This window comes from Etheostoma spectabile, chromosome 2 (genome assembly GCF_008692095.1).
Source record: "Etheostoma spectabile isolate EspeVRDwgs_2016 chromosome 2, UIUC_Espe_1.0, whole genome shotgun sequence".
NCBI classification, from domain to species: Eukaryota; Metazoa; Chordata; class Actinopteri; order Perciformes; family Percidae; genus Etheostoma; species Etheostoma spectabile.
This window is the reverse complement of record NC_045734.1, coordinates 5319108-5336630: the sequence shown is the minus strand read 5'-3', so window position 1 is coordinate 5336630 and position 17523 is coordinate 5319108. Positions and strand designations below refer to the sequence as shown.

The following is a 17523-nucleotide window of genomic DNA, read 5'->3' as shown; positions in this document are numbered from 1 at the left end:
TTGTCACACTTAAGTGTTCGGAACATCAAACCAATTTAAACAATAGTCAAGGACAACACAAGTAAACACAAAATGCAATTTGTAATGAAGGTTTTTTATTAAAGGTGAAAAAAATCCAACATCATGGCCCTGTGTTGAAAATGATTGCCCCCCTTGTTAAAACATACTATAACTGTGGTTGTCCACACCTGAGTTCATTCTCTACCCACACCCAGGCCTGATTAATGCCACACCTGTTCACAATCAAGGCATCACTTAAATAGGAGCTGCTTGACCCAGTAAGGTCCACCAGAAGATCCTTAAAAGCTACACATCATGCCGAGACCCAAAGAAATCAGGAACAATTGAGAGAAAGTAATTGAGATCTTCAGTCTGGAAAGGGTATAAAGCCATTTCCAAAGCTTGGGAATCCAGCACCACAGTAGAGCCTATCCAAAAATGGCGAAGACATGGAACAGTGGTGAACCTTCCCAGGAGTGGCCGGCAACAACGTCCAAAGAACTGCAGGCCCACTTGCCTCAGTTAAGGTCAGCGTTCATGCCTCCACCATCAGGAAAAGACTGGGCAAAAATGGCCGCATGGCAGAGTTCCAAGGAGAAAACCACTACTGAGCAAAAATAACATCAAAGCTCGTCTCAATTTTCCCACACACATCTTGATGATCCCCAAGACTTTTGGACACATTCTGTGGACCGATGAGACAAAAGTGGAACTCTTTGGAAGGTCTGTGTCCAGTATATCTGGCGTAGAAGGAACACTGCATTTCATAAAAGAACATTATGCCAACAGTAAAATATGGGGTGGTAGTGTGATGGTCTGGGGCTGTTTTGCTGCTTCAGGACCTGGAAGACTTGCCGATAAAAGGAACTATGAATCTGCTGTCTACCAGAGATCCAGAAGGAATGTCCGACCATCTGTTCGTGTACTCAACTGAAACGAACTTGGGTTCTGCACAGGCAATGATCCTAAACACACCAGCAAGTCCACCACCGAATGGCTGAAGAAAAACAAAATGAGACTTTGGAGTGGCCTAGCCAAATCCTCCCTGAATCCTATTGAGATGTTGTAGTATACCTTAAAAAGGCCGTTCATGCTCAAAATCCTTTAATGTAACTGAATTAGGATATTCTGCAAAGATGATGGGGCCAAAATTCCTCCAGGACGCTGTAAAACCTCATTGCACGTTACCCGCAAACGCTGTGGTTGCAGTTGTTGCTGCTAAGGGGGCCCAACCAGTTATTAGTTTAGGGGGCATTACTTTTTCACACAGGGCCATGAGCCTTCCGATGCATCCCCATCAGTGAGAATCGCCCTGTACGAGTCGGTGTGGGCTTGTGGTTTTGTGTGGCCCAAACAACCGTTACTCTGCTGTACACGAGGCATTACGGTAAGCGTACCTGACTCTTCTCCGTTTCCTGTGCTTTGTGTGTTTGCATGTTGGTAGCTCTGCTGCTCACGACATACCAGTTCAGGTTGTTAGATTTGCTATTACAGCGGCTAACTGCCGCTAAAACACTTATTCTTATAGCAGTTCTGCCTAAGCACTCACTTACTTCTTCTTTTTTTTTTTTTTTTTTTTTTTTTTTTTTTTAGCGACTTTTGTTAAATAACAGCGTGTTTAACACGCTTGGTAGCTACGCTACCATACTTAGCTTAGCCGCTAACGACTTAGCCTAGGAGTTAGTTATGTCGGCCCCCTCTCGGACTTTCTCCTGCTCGATGTGTGATGTTTAGTTACTCCTCTGCATTCTTTAGCGGTGAGGCGTGTGTAACAAGTGTAGTTTATTTTTGGACGTGGAGGCGAGGCTTAGTGAGTTAGTCCGATCCGCCCCATGACAGATCAGTCGTCAGTTACTGTAGCTAACCCCCCCCGGTAGTCGGCACGGGCCGCTGAGCCTGAGTTAGCCTCTGTAGCCGTTCCTCGCGAACTCCGGAGCAGCCAGGACAAGTGCGTGGGTTATGTGCGAGGACGAGGAAGAGACAGTCGTAACTTTCCAAGACTCGGACCGCCCCCACCTGTTAGCGTTTCTAACAGATTTTCCCCACTCACACACCCCACCACGCTGAAAACCAACTCTGGTTATCGCAGCTCTCATTCTGAGAAACGTGGAAGTTAGCGAAGCCGCGGCCGTAGTTAATGCATCCCGGGAGGCTGGACGGGCGACGTTGTTATCTGAAACTGCTTGGCTAAGATAAACGTAAATACAGCAAGATTGTTATTCACGTAGGCGTTAATGACTCCCGGTTACGGCAATCGGAGGTTACTAGATTAATGTTGAATCGGTGGTGACATACCGAAGTCAATGTCGGACACCGTATGTTTCTCTGGACCCCTGCCAAATCTACCAGCGATGACATGTATAGCCGCATGTCGTCATTTCGCCGCTGGCTATCGAGGTGGTGTCCAGATCAGGATGTGGGCTTTGTGGATCACTGAGTCTTTCTGGGGAGGACCTGGTCTGATTCGAGAGAGACGGCATTCATCCCACTTGGGCTGGGCAGCTCTCATTTCTAGAAACATGACAATTTATTGGTGGCCTAATCCTTGACAATCCATAGTTGGGACCAGGAGGCAGAGTCCCAGTCTAACACACTTCTCTGCTCCTTTATTCCAGGTGTTACCTAGTAAAAATCCCATAGTGGTGTCTGCCCCCCGACCATTAAAATTATTTAAATCAAAGGTAAACAGAAGAGGAGCCGTGCATGAAAACCTCATAAAAAAAACCACAATTGCAATAGTTCAAAAGAATAGGAGAATTAAGTTGCTCTTAACATCAGATCTCTCTCTCTAAAGGTGTCTAGTAATGAATTGATATCAATTCTAATATTGATTTTTTGTCTTACTGAAACCTGGCGGGTATGGAGAAATTGTAGTCTAAATGAGTCACCCCCCCCAGCTCATATTAATACTCACATTCCTCGAGGCGCAGGCCGAGGAGGTGGGTTGCAGCTATCTTTGATCTAGTCTACTAATTAGCTCTACCATAAACTAAATTAAACTCATTTGAAAGTCGTGTTTAGTCTTTCACACCAAGTTGGAAATCAATGCAACCAGTTCTATTTGTTATATTGTACCGAGCACCTGGTCCATACTCTGAATTTTTATCCAAATTTGCAGAGTTTCTATCGAACTTAGTGCTAAAAAGGACAAAGTTATTATTGTAGGGGTTTTAATATTCATGTTGGACGTTGAGAATGATAGCCTTAGCACTGCGTTTATCTCTCTTTTAGATTCTATTGGCTTCTCTCAAAGTGTACATAAACCGACTCACCGTTTTAACCACACCCTCGATCTTGTTCTGGTGTATGGTGTTGAAATTGAACATTTAATAGTGTTCCCACAGAATCCCTTCCTATCTGACCACTGTTTGATAACTTTTGAGTTTATACTGCTGAACTACACGCCGTTAGGCAAAACATCCTATACAAGATGTCTATCTGATAGTGCTGTAGCTAAATTTAAGGATGCGATTCCGTTAGCATTTAATTCATTACCAAGTCCCAAAGTAACGGAGGACTCCTATGCTATTAGTCCCTCCCAAATCGATCATTTTGTTGATAGTGCAGCAGGCTCGCTACGAATGACTCTAGACTCTGTTGCCCCTCTAAAAAAGAAGATAATAAAACAAAGAAGGTTAGCTCCATGGTATAACACTGAAACTCGCAAATTAAAGCAAATATCGCGGAAACTTGAGAAGATCTGGCGCTCCACCAAACTGGAAAATTCTCGTTTAACCTGGCAGATAGTCTTAACGTATAGAAGGAAGCCCTCCGTAATGCCAGAGCCAGCGTACTACTCGTCATTGATAGAGGAAAATAGGAACACCCCAGTTTCTTTTCAGCACTGTAGCCAGCTAACGAAGGTCACAGCTCTACTGAGCCAAGTATTCCCAGAGCTCTTAGTAGTAACGACCTTTATGAGGTTTCTCAAGTAAAATTACTATTAGAAGCAAATTCACCAAGACCTGCCTTTAACTGGCTATCTCTAAACTCAGGAACTTTAGAACAGCTGTAAAACCAGATACATGTTTTGACTGCTTTGCTTCACTTGATCTTTATCAATTATTTCAATTATTTCTTCATCTAAGCCATCACCTGCCTCTTAGATCCCATCCCATAGGCTACTTAAGAATTTTTTACCATTAGTCACACTTCACTACTGAATATAACCAATTTGTCTTTATTAACAGGTCTATGTACCCAGTACTTTAAAGTAGCGTAATTAAACCTCTTCTGAAAAGCCAACCTTGATCCAGATGTTTTAGCCAACTATAGACCTATACCAACCTTCCATTTCTCTCTAAGATTTCTGAGAAAGCAGTCGCCAAACAGCTGTGCGACTTTTTGCATAGCAACAGCTTATTTGAGGATTTTCAGTCGATTTAGAGTTTCGCATCATAGCACAGAGACAGCACTTGTGAAAATACTAATGACCTCCTAATTGCATCAGACAAAGGACTTATCTCTGTACTTGTGTTTAGATCTTAGCGCTGCATTTGATACCATTGACCATTATATCTTATTACAGAGATTAGAACATTAATTGGCATTAAAGGGACTGCTCTAAGCTGGTTTGTCTTATTTATCAGATCGATCTCAGTTTGTTAATGTTAACGATGAATCCTCTGCACCCAAGGGTTAGTCATGGAGTCCAACAAGAGATCTGTGCTCGGTCCAATCCTGTTCACTTTATAATGCTTCCTTTGGCAGTATTATTAGGAAACCTCCATAACTTTCATTGTTATGCAGATGATACTCAATTCTATCTATCAATCAAGCCGGATAGAAACTAATCGTTAGCTACTTCACGTGCCTTCAGGATATAAACCTGGATGACCTGTAATTTTCTAATGTTACTCAGATAAAACGGAAGTTATTGCTCTCCGGAGACCTGAATCCTATTGAGATGTTGTAGTATGACCTTAAAAAGGCCGTTCATGCTCAAAAATCCTTTAATGTAACTGAATTAGGATAATTCTGCAAAGATGAGTGGGCCAAAATTCCTCCAGGAGGATCGGAAGGCTCATGGCCTGTGTGAAAAAGTAATTGCCCCCAATAAACCTAATAACTGGGTTGGGCCACCCTTAGCACAGCAACAACTGCAACCAAGCGTTTCGATAACGTGCAATGAGGCTTTTACAGCGTCCTGGAGGAATTTTGGCCCACTCATCTTGCAGAATTATCCTAATTCAGTTACATTAAAGGATTTTTGAGCATGAACGGCCTTTTAGGCATACTACAAATCTCAATAGGATTCAGGTCAGGACTTTGGCTAGGCCACTCCAAAGTCTCATTTTGTTTTCTTCAGCCATTCGGTGGTGGACTTGCTGGTGTGTTTAGGATCATTGTCCTGCTGCAGAACCCAAGTTCGTTTCAGCTTGAGTACACGAACAGATGGTCGGACATTCTCCTTCTGGATCTCTTGGTAGCACAGCAGAATTCATAGTTCCTGTTACACGGCAAGTCTTCAGGTCCTGAAGCAGCAAAACAGCCCCAGACATCACACTACCACCACATTATTTACTGTGCATAATGTTCTTTTTATGAAATGCAGTGTTCCTTCTACGCAGAGTATACTGGACACCAGACCTTCCAAAGAGTTCACTTTTGTCTCATCGGGTCCACAGAATGTTGTCCCAAAGTCTGGGGATCATCAAGATGTGTTGTGGAGAAATTGAGACGAGCTTTGATGTTATTTTGCTCAGTAGTGGTTTTCTCCTTGGAACTTGCCATGCAGGCCATTTTTGCCCAGTCTTTTCCTGATGGTGGAGGCATGAACGCTGACCTTAACTGAGGCAAGTGAGGCCTGCCGATTTGGACGTTGTTGCCGGCCACTCCGGGAAGGTTCACCACTGGTCCATGTCTTCGCCATTGTGGATAATGGCTCTCACTGTGGTTCGCTGGATCCCAAAGCTTTGGAAAATGGTTTTAACCCTTTCAGATGATAGATCTCAATTACTTTCTTCTCATTGTTCCTGAATTTCTTGGGTCTCGGTCATGATGTGTAGCTTTTAAGGATCTTCTGGTGGACCTTACTGTGTCAAGCAGCTCCTTTTAAGTGATGCCTGATTGTGGAACAGGTGTGGCATTAATCGGCCTGGGTGTGGCTAGAGAAATGAACTCAGGTGGGGACAACCACAGTTATAGTATGTTTTAACAAGGGGGCAATCATTTTCACACAGGGCCATGATGGTTTGGATTTTTTCACCTTAATAATAAACACTTCATTTACAAATTGCATTTTGTGTTTACTTGTGTTGTCCTTGACTATTGTTTAAATTGGTTGATGTTCCGAAAACACTTAAGTGTGACAAACATGCAAAGGAACAAGAAATGGGAAGGGGGCAAACACTTTTAACACACTGTATGTGGTGTCGAGCCAGACGTTTACTCCAGCCACTGTGGAGTAGGTCTGGCAGTGCAAGTCTACTAATTTATCCAGCTAAATTAGATAACAACAACAAGTCCAAGAATGCTAACATTTAAACCAGCGGTTCATTAGAAAGAAGAAATCTCAAACAAGAATGTGCATTAGCTCCCATAATCCTCTCACCACTCTTGAAGTGAAGTCTTCATCCTAGCACTGCAGTCTCATTAATGACTCCTACGGGTGTCTGCTTTTCCACACACCACACCACAACACACACACAACACACACCACACACACACACACACAACAGCTCATTTGTTTTATTGAGGATACAGGGCCATCCATATGCCCTGCCCATATCATGTGTGTATCTGTGTCCGTGTGTGTTCCCAGATAAAGTGAACGACCCAGTGATGGCGGTCCAGATAGCGTGGATGATGGAGGTTCCTCAGCTCTACAGCAGTGCTATGACAAACCCCTCAGCTGCAACCTACCAACGGGGTACAAATATCCATGGTTATCGTACCATTGCAGTAGATTACAACGTAGCCAGGTTTCATCCAAATTGTTGTAATTTTAACAAATTCCCATAAAATTGGAAAAGAAATTGCTTATAATGTTTTCTATCCATGAATATTTGCAGTTGGTGAGGTCTAAAAAATCTATACAAATGTGTTCTAGATTTTAACAGGTCTACAATTATCTCATTGAAATGCTCCCGCCAGCGCTTACAATGTATTTTTTTCCGTGGTGTTTTTAGTTCTTTCTTTCTTCTACCTGAATATAATTTACTGCATACGACTAAAATGAGACCAGAATGCAACTTATATGCAGCTAAGTGCAAGGAAGTGTGAGTCTCTTTTGGAATGGTTTATTCTTCAGCTAGGGGAAGTATAAATTTGCGATGTTCGGGGCTTGACATTACTTAGTTGTTGTCTTGATGTTGTGATATAGGTCTGGAATTCATTATAATGGTCTTAGAAAGGTCTACGAAGTCTTAAAATTGACTTGGAAACAGTTTTTCAATGCCCGTCTCTAACTATGACATAAAGTAATTGAATGAGAATCATAAAAGCTGGACGGTGGAAAAATATGTAGAAACGTGATGGAATATGGCATTCCTGTTAGTTCATGTATTCATTGGAGGAAAGTGACAGTCTCCTCTGGCTTCACACAGATTTGATGTCTTTGGGCCGCCGTTGTCAGAATGTCATGAAGTCGCAATTGAACCAACTCTGTCGTCTGCTCCGCTGAGCTCAACGCACGTTGCCGCTATCTCTCCACTTCGACAGGATGGGATCACAGTCACTCGCAAAGTCTGACAACCAAAATACTCAACCGAGCAAGTAGCCTAAGCATTTTCTACTCAGGCAGAGTGACAAACAAGGGCGAACGATAAGTTAGACCAGACATTATCATAACAAAAACCGCCAAGTGCAATAAGTGCTACCAAGTAAATGTGATTTAAAATACTAGCACAGAAAGTCATCAACAACAGCTTACAAAAACCAGCATCAATTCCAAAGTGCATGTTATAGACACATAATAAAAAGTTTGAAGGGACATACTAGAAAACTTGACCACACAGGTGAACAACATAGCTGTACAGTAGCATCGCCTCATTTGACAGATGTCGTGCAACACAGATGTACGTACTGTACCTTTTGATAGCTTCCTAGCTACATCCATGAAAACAGCAACCGAAAAATGGTAGCAATGGATGAGATCGAAGCAGCGGTGCAGTTAGTTGTAAGACATTTACAGAAATGACAACTCTCAAATAATTTCGAACAGACGCGTCACTTGCTATGTTTCAAAAACAAAATATTACCCTTCCCAACAAGAAACCAACTAACAAACACACTGTCAGGTGTGAATGAATAGAAGGGGGAAACATTGGCAAAATCATCCAGTCTGGTTATCAGGCTAGCAATGACGCGGCAAGACACTGAGACTTTTTGTGGCCTTACGTGTAAAACAGTAAGTGTTGCCCCTTAAAGGTGCTCTAAGTGTGTACGCATGTTTTAGGCTACAAAAATTTGTTGAACAAATACAGGAACATCTCACATCTCTAGTAGCGCCTGTCCCAGAACACACGTAAAAAAAAAACACGGTGTGTCTGTAGACAGCCCGGGGTCTACATCGGCAACAAACAAACTGTGCTCACCGGACACCAAAGCCTAAACAAACAGTGTTCCAGCGTTCCAGCCAAAAACGGCAAGAGGAGTTGGTGGGGTGGGGGTGGGGGGGGGTTAGTGCGCGGAAGCACAGAGGGGTGGGGGAGGTACGGGATGAGGGTGGAGGAGGGGCAAGCTTGTCTCGTTTGTTGAAAATTTAACGTCAACAGGAAGTAACGTCACCCAACATCCACTAGAGCACCTTTAAAGTTTTCACTGTGTTTTTTGTACTATAAGATGTAGTGAGACATTGCAGGTAGTAACAAGTTTAAAAGTATTACAGATCACTACAAGAGACCAGCAGGAAAGTACAACTCTTTACATGGAACCAAAATGAAAGCAGGCTTTATTTTTGTACATAAATTGACAGGAAGAAAAAACCACAATAAACAATCAAATGCATCCTAAGTAATCTATGAAATTAGAAAGTAATGTAAACAAGCTGTAACAGTGGAACTCTTCCTTTCTCTCTGTGTGTGTGTGTTGGTGTGGGTGTGTGTGTGTGTGTGTGTGTTTTGTGTGTGTGGGTGTGTGGTTGTGTGTGTCGTGGGTGTGTGTTGTGTGTGTGGGGTGTGTTGTGTGTGTGTGTGTGGGTGTGTAAGCATTAGTGTAAAATTGAATTAAGACCATTTTGTTTGTCTGTTGCTCAGTGACTCAAGCATCAGTTCCCTCAGCAAGGCGACGAATACCATCAGGATTTCTTTAAGCAGAAGTCGGTGAGCGGTTCAGACCCTATGATGTCCAGGACCTCCTGCAGCCTCTCATCTCCAGCCAGACTCGGCAGCATCAGCAGACCAGTTCCGCCCACAATAATACCAACCATTTTTTGAAGATGTGTGTGGGGGTGGGATGAAATGAAAAAAAAAATCGCAAGACATACTTGAAATGTCCTTCTTAGGGGAGAATGAAGAAGTGAATAAAGAAAACTAGCAGGATTGGATTCGGATTTCAAAGGATTAATTTGTATTTTAAATTTGTTTCTAAACTTTGGTTCCTACCCACAAAAAAGGGACAAGAATCATCACACTGGGCACCTGGATAGCTCGTTGGTACAGAGGGCGCCCATATATAATGGTGTACTCCTCAATGCATTGGGCTGGGGTGCGGTCCAAACCTGCGGCCTTGTCTCTTCCCCTTTCATGTCTTCTGGTCCTATCAAAATAAAGGTGTGAAAATGCCCCCAAAAAAATCTTTAGAAAACAAAAAGAATTCACACACTATTTGTTTCCGCGTAGCAGTGCAATTAGGTTTGGGTACCTCTACAAGTTGTAACAATGGCCCCGGTTCCTAAAACTGAAAATGGTGTCGGTTGTTCATTGGTGGCGTCCACTTCAATTCTGCTCTGCCTCTGAGGCTCGAAACGGATGATGCGCAACGAAGCATTGGACAAAATCGCTAGTTAACAATACACTTAGCAGCAGGTAGCGTTAGCCTACGGTTGGGTAGTAGTTGTCTTAAAGACGGTAGAAGCGAGAGCTAAACTATCTAACGTGTGGCTGTATTTTTACTGGAAAGGATCCAACACGGGACGTCCATAGTCTGCAGCTAACACAGCAGGAGAATAACTGCTCATGGACATTGCCGGAATTTGAGCTATCACAGAAACAATTCCGACAGGACTTAATGGGGCATTCAACGCCATTGTAAAGTTACCTTTTCATCTTGTTGTTTAACAGCAATTAACTGGGGAAGGAAGTTAGTGGTATTACATTTTAATGTATGGGTTCGGGCACCAGCACCGTTTTGTAAGCACCGGTATCAGAAAAAAACCCAAAGGTTTTCAACCTAAGTACAATTTGATAAAGAAATGATCTAAAACTTAAACAGAGGCAACTAAAACTGTAATAGATGCCACACTAGTGTCTCTCTGCTTTGTTTGATGCTTATCCATCTCCACTCGCTTATATCCATATATTGACTGTAAAAAAAGAAAACATTGTAAAGCTGTGCCAGTTCACATATACCTTAATTTCGTCTGTTGTGTTATCGTGCTTCTCTGTTGATGTGAAGGAGCCTGTGGCGGGTCCATCTGCATGCCAGCAGCTCCGCCAGCTCCTGAAGGAGGCGCGCAAATTTTACAGGACGAGGGGATCGTACCGCAAAGTCAAATCCCAGGGCGAAGTCTACATGTAAGAACAGCAGAGATATCCTAAAGAAATCTTCCCAACTTCAGTAGGTTATATTGTAGTTATTATAGTCTGTGATGATGATTGTCCTCAATAGGTGACGCACATGACACAGATTACGCATGGCGTCAAAGGCATTATCAGGGCGGACTCCAAGAGGGAGGAAGTGTAGGTGCACCTATTCTTTTTTTTACCTACTCTTAATTATATTTAATGAAACACCTGTTGGATCAATGTTGCAAATACTGTGTTTAGTTTTTTTTTTGACTCACTGACAATCTTTGTTTTAATATGTTGAGTATGCAGTCTTTACTCACCCCTGTCCAGCCTTATTTCACTGCGTTGTAGAGTATGGATGATTATTCTGGGATAGGAGAAAATAATGCTCGGGTTGTTTGCTTTTTTAAAGGTCCCTGACATGGTGGTTTTGGGAGCTTTTATATACCCTCAGGGGTTCTCATACTGGATCTAAAATCTTTTTAGGCCTAGTGGTGGTCTCTTCACACAGTACAGCAACATGAGCTTTTATAAGATGTTACAGGTTAAATGTCATTGTCTTACACCGTTCACTGTGTGTACCTTGTCTGCAGAATCGCACCGATCGGTCCCAAACGTCCCGGTTAGAGAGTAAAGGCTGTCAAACTATTCTTTGTAATCTTTACAATATTCCTGAAAGAACCAAGAGGCGGCCTTGTTGCATGATCCAATTGTTATCAAACTTGACATTTTCAGGTTGGGTTGCTAACTCAGAGTTTCTTGTTCACGAAGCAAGCGATTTTGAAAACAAACACACAGAGCTAACATCCTTGTCAGGCTTTATCTGGAAATTCTTCATTGATCCGGACTAAGCAGTAATTACATTCAGTTAAAGAAATCAAGACATCAATCTTTTATCAAATTAGGACAATAACAACAATCCCACCTACTTTATGTCACTGCTAATCTCTTTAAATAGGGACTTCATTTAGATGCTTTTATAATACTGCTTGTAAAATGGATTTCTCCTACTTGCAAGATTTTTGTAAAAATAAATCCAGTACAAATGCTTAATAACTGCTAAACATAACTCCATAAATCCTGTTTGTAGTGTTGCTCTACAGTCCCATATAACCTCGGTTCCCATGGCACATTCGAGTAGACTGTGTGTGACAGTCGCGTCCTCTTGTGCCTCTAGATGCAGAGAAGGGTTGCCAATCCTGCACATCCTGTCTGCAGTCAGGCAGCGCTACAGCCTCAACGTGAGCAAACGCGCATGGAGCTGGTCATCAAATCACGGGTGCAACAGGTGACATCGTCAGTACCAGCGACAGCCATTACACTGTGTTTTAACTGAGCCAGTGGAGTCAGGAACCAGTATTCTGGGATACTCTATAGCATGCGTATTGCTCTTAATGTGAGCGTCCAATATGTTAAGTAATATAATGCCGTTTGTACCTTCGTACATATGACTATATATGCTATAAGTGTGGCATTGTCAATATCGTGAGAACTGCATATTTGTTTTGTTTTATTTTAAGTGAGTGTTCTAAGGTTACATATTTCAAGTTAAAATAAATGTGTGCCTTATATAATTAAGAAGAAGGACATCAGGGAAGCGTTCAGGCCACATGCACTGTTGCAAATATTTATGATAGTAGCAATGCTCAAATAATAGGAAATAAATAACAGACCAGGCAAAAGAGACGAGGCTCATGCATGACTGGTTAACCTTCCGGGGAACCCGGGGCAACAATGAGCTCTCAGCTGTTACCTGTATAAATGACACGTCCACAGAAGCAACAATCAAACGTATTTCAAACTCTCCACCCATGGCCGACACAAGAGTTCTGCAAGGTGTTCAGGGACAAGATTGTAGAACTACATAGTCTGGATGGCTTTAAGAGCATTGCCAAGCGCTTGGTGAGAAGGTGACAACAGTTGGTGTGATTATTCGAAATGAAAAAACACAAAAGAAATGTCAATCTCCCCGGCATGGGGCTTCATGCAAGATCTCAACTGTGGAGTTGCAATGATCATGAGAACGGTGAGGAATCAGCAGAACTACTGGAGGATTCTGTCAATGATCTCAAGGCAGCTAGGACCATAGTTATCAAAAAAAACAACTGGAACACTACGCCGTGAAGGACTGAAATCCTGCAGCGCCCGCAAGGTCCCCCTGCTACGAAAAGCACATATACATGCCCTCTTGATGGAACCTCCTGCCCTCAGGCAGGGCATTGGAATAGGTCAAGATCGGTATTCTAGCATGACGATAAGCCAAAACACACGGCCAAGGCAACAAAGGAGTGGCTCCGAAGAAGCACATTAAGGTCCTGGAGTGGCCCGCCAGCAGACCCTAATCCCATAGAAAATGTGTGGAGGGAGCTGAAGGTTCCAGTTGCCAAACGTCAGCCTCAAAGCTTAATGATTAGAGAAGATCTGCAAAGAGAGTGGGACAAAATCCTCCTGAGAGTGTGCAAACCTGGTGGAAAACTACAAGAAAACATCGCTCTGTGACTGCAACAAGGGTTTTGCCACCAAGTCACGTTTGCAGAGGGGTCAAATACATATTCCCTTATTAAAATGCAACTTAATTGTAACATTTTGACATGTGCTTTTTGGATTTTTTTTGTTGATATTCTGTCTCTCACGTTCACAAAATCTACATTAAAATGGTCTGATCAATTTTGTGCAGTGGGCAAATTTACAAAAAAACAGGGGATCAAGTACTTTTTTCCTCACTGTATGCATTTGTGTCTGTTAAAAAAAATTTAACAAAGAAGAAGAGAAGACAGCAGTCATCCTCATCCACACTCACACCCCTAAACCATGTCCATTCATCCTTATCAAACTGATGCACCAACTGGTGGCTAGACATAGCAAAACTACATAAGATAAACGTAAAAGAAAAATAGTGTTAAGATATCTGTGTATGTATATGTGCTGTATATTTGTCTATTTATGTACATGGCAGCACTGTGGCAATATGTAACAATTTTTCTATATATAATATTATTATGTGGTGCTTTTTTTTTTTACTAGTTAATGTTATAATCTTTGTTTTTGGCTGTCTCTAAAAAATGCAGTGAAAAAAATAGTTTACATATACTACTGGTAAAGGATTGTTACCATCTCGCCAATTAAATAAGCAGTAACAAGCACCTCTAAGCAATATGCAACATGCCCACATATGTCATATCCGTGGTTTTTAATGACAAATATATGCATTAATTCATGCCGAGTATGCCACATGTATATTTCTCTAGCATAGATCTTTAGAGTTTTTGTCAAACTAGGTCATGCTTCAAAAAGTTGGGTTAACATTTCCCAAAATGTAACTCAATTGACTTCCCTGACTAATGTCTGTCAAGCTCCAAGCTCGGCTTGTAAGGCAGGTTGCAGTTTAAAATGTGAAGTCGCTAACCCAAGGGCGAGAAAACAACAAGAAAACACATTCAGGCATTGAAAAGCTCCCTGCAGACGAAACAAAAAAAATACTTACACCGCTGTTGTACACACTGCGTAGCACTCACACTCCACCATGATGACAATAAGCAGTGTAAAACGGTGGACTTCCTTTAATACAAATGTATGATTGCCTAAAGCCAATTAAAAAATAGCCACAAATGAATTGTTCACTATGAACTCTGGGTCCCCCTGATGATCTGTGGCCCGGGGCAGTTGCAAACTTTGCCTAGATGGTAATCTATCCTTGTCTATTTAATTCAATACAATAAAGCGGACACCTACTTATTTGCCCACTACCGTGAGACTGGAGCTTTCAGGCCCCTGGAGTCCCTGTGCCCTGGGGCAGTTGCCATTGGAATTGCAGCTTGGGTGAGGTGATACCGGTCTGGTTTAGTAAGCTTTATAAATCTGTTCGTTGCGTCTTAAGTGTTTCATTTTTTTCTTCAATGGGTTTTTTTAAATTATTATTTATTTAATTTTTCCATCTACGTGTTATTGTGTGCACACACAGGGGGGCAGGTGTTTGGTCGTTATTGGCTCTTTCGGTAGAGGCAGCCTGCTGCTGATGGTCGCTGTGAATCTGTATCCATATCTCCAGTTGACTCGTGTCTCGGCCAGAAAGCTCTCGCTGACGCAGAGCCAGGAGCGTATTAGCTTCATAACCACGCTGCAGAGCAAAATATATATGGCATTTCATTAATAACATAGAGTTTACGTTGATTCGGCCCATATATGTGTCAGATGGCACATTTATTCACATTCTCTTAAGCGGGGAGGAAAAATTATGGGGCCCCGAAGGAAGACGAAAAATGAGTGAAATGATAAAACGAGCGAAGACTAGCCTTCACATGTGCATCATTTCACATGTCACACAACACCATAAGAGACACAGGCAACGGGTTTTTTCGCGAGCGCTTTAAGCAGCCCGGTGTGCATGAAGCCCATCCCACTCCGTTCACTAATTCGCTGCGCGTGCTGTAACGCAGGAGGCGTTTGGCGCTGGATTGCCGGTCCCTCGCTTCAGCCAGCCCCCTGTAACCCCAGGTACACAGCGCCCTTTCTAGGCATCGCGGCAGACACAAAGGAACTCGTTTCACTTTTTTTTTTCTCCTATTTTTTTTTACGTTACCGCCTCATCATTCAGCGCCGTCCTACACTGGCCCTGAAGGCAATGAACACGCTCTCTTCTCGGATATTCGGCCGTGTGTATTTCAACGTAGAGCGACCGGAACAGGCTTAAATGTACTATTATAGTTTCTTACCAGATTTGAGGGCGTTGCGTCAACGGAGGGGTCTGAGCTGCCCGTTCTTCTGAATGGACCGCTGCATTGGTTACGGTTTATGACACAGCGATGAATGTTGTTATCGCTCTCCGTAAGACAAGATTAAAGCTTATCTGGAGCCGCAGCCGCCCGCCTGTCTGTCGCTTTTATGCCATAGCCTTTGCAGGGTCAAGATGCAGTTTCGGACTGTGCTGGACGTGAAAGCTGTGGACGTGGAGGGCGCAACCCGTCTAACACTACGTGAGTGTTCTGTCTGTCTGTCTGCCTGTCGCTTGCTCATCTCATCCGGTCACCCTATCATATCCCACCTTGTCCCAGTCAGACGTATCAGCGGTGGTGTCTTCAGTGGCCTTGCCCAGTCAGCGTGACACAAACGCTGCATTAGTTCCACTAGAAGTGTAGCCGTAGTGCCATGTGAAGACCACAGCTCAGCTATAGACCTGTGGTAGACTCTGTTGACTCTGGTTATAAATAATAAAGCAAACCCTATTGCTAACCCCAACAGGTTTTTAACTGACAGTGAGCGTCATACTGTTTGCAAGTCAAGCAAGCCTGGGCACTCTAGGGATGTAACCTGCATGGTAGCTAATGCAGGGCAGCATCTTCAACATGCCAAGATTATCATACAGAGCTGCAAAAATTAATTGATCAGTGTCAACTATCAAAAAAATTGCCAACTATGTCGGTTTGAGTCTTTATGGGAAAAAGCAAATATCTGTGAATGTATATATATTTCTAGCGTCTCTCTCCTCTGTGACAGCAAATGAATATCTTTGATTGGGACGAAACAATATTTGTGGAAGTCATTGGAGGCTTTGGGAAGACACTGACTAATTTTTCACTAATTTTCGACTTTATAGCCAAACATAATCCAATAATTGGAAAATAATGAATGAATGAACATTTTCATTTTGCAGCTCTTATATTCATGACTTTTGACTAAATTTGGTTAATCAGACAAATCAGTGTTCGAATCAACACCTGGTGCATGTAGCATACACTAGCCTATGTGGCATAGTTTAAGCTGTTGGTGTAAAGGGTTAGGCCGTCATGTCTATGTCCACGACGTTCCACCTTTTCGGGTATGCTACGGTGCTGCGGGATTCCACCTGGATGAGTTTTTTCGCCGATGTCAATCACCTCCGCTTCCCTTGTGTTGGCATTTTAAACTCCGGTGGATTTCTGAGGACTAGGTTACTGCTCCTCAGATCCCTGCAGGGTAATCCAGACAGTAGCTAGGATATAGTCCATCTGAGTTCTGTTGCACGACTAAAACAACTTTAACGTACACTTGTTCACCAAAACAAGGTCCTTCTCGAGACTATTTTTGCGACGCACTGTTGCTCCATGCGGAGCTTCACGGCGCCCAAGCGATTTGTGATTGGTGTTTAAAGAAATGATAAACACAGCACACATTCGTCTCCATCCAGAATGCTGGGTGGACTTGCCAGACCCTCCTCCGCAGCGCTGTGGGGGAAGGTGCTGGCAATGCAAGACTAAGCCGTCATAAACTTGAAGAATTGTACTATGCACACCAAATGATTGAATCGCATGCAACAAGCCTAACCCGTGTGTTTCATGAGTGTTGGAGGTGAAAGCACACTTCCACAGCCAGATTTGACACAAAGGTCAGCCTCACAGTGTTTCAATTGTTCACATTTCAATTTTAATATACATTCCAGTATGTCCTCACAGACTCAAAAACAACCCGTAATCCATTTTATTTGATGTCTTCACTCATTTATCAGGCTTTCTCAGTTCTGAACAGTGGTGTTCACGCTGCTGTCCAAGCTTCAAAAATGTCTGAAATGACCAGTTGTGTCAAAAATATAGCTAATGTTTACATCTAAGTGCGAATTGTCATGTGTCTAAAAAAAAGACCCGCTGTGGATAAACCGGATCCGAAATTATTTCAAATAAAAACAACAACATATAATTATCTGGTTACAAATTGACAAAATAATCTAACACCAGGCCATTTTGTTTATCCGGAAGCTTTGATTATACCCCAATGCATGGATTGTAGATTTACAAATGTCCCACTTTTTTGCACATGAGGGGCACCTTGTTTGTGTGGCTTTCAAATATTGGATTTGAAAAGCAGTTGACAAAATCATCTC

At 42.6% G+C, this 17523-nt stretch overlaps 1 protein-coding gene across 4 annotated transcripts in view; it reads right to left on the bottom strand.

Annotated features, from left to right (window-relative positions):
- Positions 1–17523, bottom strand: part of stn1 (STN1 subunit of CST complex) — a 34703-nt gene that overhangs the window by 6281 nt on the left and 10899 nt on the right. The window lies entirely within an intron of this gene.